We start from the raw sequence: 4,352 nt of genomic DNA, 5'->3' as shown, positions 1-4,352 counted from the left end.
TGCAGCCCGGGTTCCAGGGACGCGGGCTGTGGATCCAAGGGGAGCGAGGGGTGGGGGTGGGAGTGCTTTGTGAAAAGCCTCAGTGTTGTTTTCGGCCAGAAAGGACAGAATTCCTGGAATCCTTGAGGGCACGGGCTGGAAGGGGCTAGACGGGCTGCCCAGGAGGAAACTGAGGCCAGGCCGGGAGTGGCTTGCTGACCCCAACTTGCTGTTTCGCCCCCGGGGACACGGTGCACTTTCCAGTTACGAGAGACGACCCTCTTTCCTGGACAGGTTCACTGAAACTCGTGTTTACTGAATGCGAAACGCAATGAAAAAAGAAAAAAAAAAGTGTAAGCAGGTGCCCCGGTTGCAGTTCGGGAGGAGTGAACCCCCCAACTGGAACCGAGAGAAGGCAGAATCATTTTTTCACGTCATGGAACCGTGGGGATGTCTGGGTTGGAGCTGGTCTCAGAAGGCAGCCGGGCAATATGCAGCTCTCAGTAAAAAGGGAGACCAGGCCGTGGCCGTCTCATCCTGTCTTACCCTCTCCCCGTCTGTCTATGAATTGCCTGTTCATGTGTGCATCCACAACAGCGTACATCACTGGTTCCCGTGTTCTTGAAATTTTACATAAATGGTATTTATTCAGCCCACATCCTGTTGCAGCTTTTTTGTTTGCGTGGTGGATCGTTGTTATTTTGAGATACAGCAAGTGTAAACAAGCCGAGCTATTCCTTTTAACCACTACATAGTATTTCGTTGTCCTTCGGGGGAAATGAGAGCAAAGCTGCTGTCAGGATCGCAGACGTACTGGGCTCACTGTGCTGTTCACTACATGTGGAATGGTGAGCGGCAGGAGAACCGTCAACTCTCCCAGGCTTCAGGCTGCTCACCAGAGATGATGCCCAGACACCCTACCATGCTTGACTTCCTGTTTTCATGTCCTGGCCAACGTTTACTGATAAGGGACTTGGAAACTTTGTCAAAAAGTTGAAGGAGAAATGAAACTCCTTATTCTCATTTACATGTGTAGCTAGGTTGCCCTAATTAAAGAAAAAAATTTAAATTTACAGTGCTAACATTAGTTTTCTCACCTTGTAAGGTTCCCTTCATATCCTTTGCCTGTTCTGTTAGAAGGTTTTTCTCCCATTGGTTTACAGTGTTTTACAAAAATTACACTCTGGTTATTAATCCTTTCAAACACCAAACAGTTAATGCAACTGCTAGTGCAGTTCCATTTATTTCTTTATTTAATGCGTTGCCGAGCCTGGGAATTAAACCCGGGCGTCTTACATTAGAGTACTGCCCTACCACTGAGCTACAGCCCTAACCCCCTTTTTTTTAAATTTACATTTATTTGCTTATTCATATGTGGGTGGGAAGTGGGTGTGCTCACGCATGTGCCAAGAGCACCTGTAAGAGGACAGGCCCTCTAAGTTGTCAGAGGACAGCTTAAAGCTGGTTCTCCCCTTCATCGTGAGCTCCTGGGACTGAACTCTTGGTGGAACACAGTATGGCATTTCAGCGTTTCACTATGTCCGTGCAACATCGATCAGGACCACAGGCGTATTCAGTGGTTCAAAACCTTCACCATTTCTTAGTGTCTGGATTACCCAAGATGGCTTGACTAAGGCCTCGGGCATGCAAGGCGAGCACTCCGGACTCGGCATCTCCAGCCCTCTGCTGGCTGTGTTGAAATACTCAATAAACTGTAGCCGGAGTTTACCCTGTTTTTCTGGAAGAATTTTAAGAGGATTCCACTTAAATCTACCATCTCAGGAGTCATTTTCTACCTCTTACAGATGCTCAGGTATATCTCTCTCTGCCTTTTGTAGGCTAAGGATATAACTGTTATTAGTGTTTATACTTTTTTTTTTGAGACAAGAATGTCTGTAACTTAGGGTGGTCTGAAGCTTGCACTGCATCCCAGCAAGCAGTGTTCTTGCCTCAGCTTTCCAAGTGCTGGGTTATCCTACTCATGAATAGAGTCTAATTTTAAAGTTACTTTTTGCTTTTTTACCATTTACTTGTTAGTTACACTTAATTTTAAGTGGTTACCGTAAGTTAGAGAGTATCTGGACAGGGTCTTTGTGCTGGTTTAGGGTTTTGTTTTGTTTCTTTGTCTACTTGACACACCAGTTATTCAGGAAGAGGGGGTCTCGGAGAATGCCTCTTGCACACTGGTTCTAATGTTCCTAAGGTTCATAATCTTATGTTGTGGTGACCACCACTAACCATAAAATTATTTCTGTTGCTATTTCTTTACTGTAATTTTGCTACTGTTAGGAACTGTAAAATCTGTGTTTTCCAGCGGTCTTAGGCACTCGCTGTGGGAAGGTTGTTGGAGATCCACAGATTGAGAACCTCTGCCGGCAGATTGGCCGGTAGGAAAGGCTGTTGGGCATTTTCTTGATTGAAGATTGATGTGGGAGAGCCCAACCCCCTGTGCGCCTTTCTGGGCAGGCGGTCCTGGGTTGTATAAGAAAGCAGACTGAGCGAGCCATGGGGAGCAAGCCAGTGGGCAGCAGTCCTCTGTTTTAGTTCTCACCTCCAGATTCCTACCTTGAGTTCCTGCCCTGACTTCCCTTCGTGAGGTGCTGTTACATGGTGTAAGCCAAACAAACCATTTTGTCCCCACGTTTCTTTTGGTCATGTTTATCCCAGCAGTAAAAAGCGAACTAGGACAGTCTTTCTATGTAGCCCACTCCCTGGTGTCAAAACCAACCTCTTCCTGCCTCTGCCTCCTGAGTGCTAAGATTTATGTCTAAGTGTGCCACCATCATAGCTACCACAGCTGGTTTTTGCAACAGGGTTTCTCTGTGTAGCCCTGGCTGTCCTGGAACTCACTCTGTAGACCAGGCTTATCCCAAACTCAGAGATCCTCCTGCCTCTGCCTCCCGTATGCTGGGACTGAAGGAGTGAGCCACCACCCACCCAGCAGTATGTGTTTCATTTGTATGTACCATCCTGCTTTACAGTAGTTATTCTAGGCCTGGGGCTGGTGGTGGCACAAGCCTTTAATCTCATCTCTAGAGGCAGAGGCAGGTTGATCTTTGTGAGTTCAAGGTTAGCCCAGTCTTCAGTCGGAGTTTCAGGATAGCCAGGGCTGCACAGAGAAACTGTATCTGGAGACACAATCAGTTATTGTACTTCGCAGGAGCTGGAGAAATGGCTCAGCAGCTAACAATACTTGCTGCTCTTGCAGAGGATCTTTTTCTTTTTAAGTTATATCCGGGGCTAGGAAGATGGCTCAGCGAGTACAGAATAAAGACATTTGCTCCCAAGCCCGGTGACTGTAGTTTGATCCCTGGGACCCATAGGTAGTAAGGAGAGAGCTACATGTTATTCCCTGACCTCCACACATGCCTTATGGCACCGCATCCCCCTTCCCATACAAAATAAATAATGAAAAAAAGTCTAGAAAATTGTATCTGTACAGAACTTTTCCTTTGCCTTTATTACCCAAACAACACTGTATAGTAACTATTTGCCTATCGTTTGCGTGTGTTAGGTGTCACTAAGTAATGTAGTGATGACAGAGTGTTCGAGAAGGCACACGGAGGCCCTGCAGAAATACATCGTCATTTTAGATCCATGGGGTCTGGTCTTCGTGGGGGGTGGTTCTGAAGCCAGTCCCCCCAGGTGGTATGTGACAACAGTGTAATGTGACATCTGAAACCTTGGGGACCCTCTTGGGCCTTCTTCTGTATTCTATTTCACATTTTTCAGGAGTGTAACTTTCTGTTTGTCTGTATTTGATTTCTTACTATGGTGTGCTTAATTGTTTCTGTAATTGTATGTACCCTTTTGTATTTCAGGATCACCAGTTGTGTATTTAAACATCAGTGTGATATTCTGTAATCAGATTTAATTTTGTTATGAACTTCACATAGAGAAGATTGCTATCATCTGTGTCCATACTGCCTTGAACCGGTCTGATCTGAGAAGCTGAATGGGTCAGGCCTGGTTGGTACTTGGATAGAAGGATTGCTTCCCCAAAACAATGTTAAATATATTACATTTTCTTCAATAAATGGCTATTCTCTTTATAAAATGTCTTGTTTGTTTTCTTTTTTAAGATTTACTTATTTTATTATATATACAATGTTCTGTCTGCATGTACACCTGAACACCAGAAGAAGGCACCAGATCTCATTTTAGATGGTCGTTAGCCACCATGTGGTTGCTGGGAATTGAACTCAGGACCTCTGGAAGAGCAAGCAGTGCTCTTAACCTCTGAGTTTTTTTGAGACAGGTTTCACTGTGTATCTCTGTCTAACCTGGAACACAATAGGTAGACCATGCTGGCCTTGAACTCAGAGCTGCCTGCCTTTGCTGGGATTAAAGGCACCTGCCAATATGCCTGGTTA

Source organism: Meriones unguiculatus, chromosome 3 (genome assembly GCF_030254825.1).
Source record: "Meriones unguiculatus strain TT.TT164.6M chromosome 3, Bangor_MerUng_6.1, whole genome shotgun sequence".
Taxonomy (NCBI): Eukaryota; Metazoa; Chordata; class Mammalia; order Rodentia; family Muridae; genus Meriones; species Meriones unguiculatus.
Note: the sequence above shows the minus strand (reverse complement) of the source record.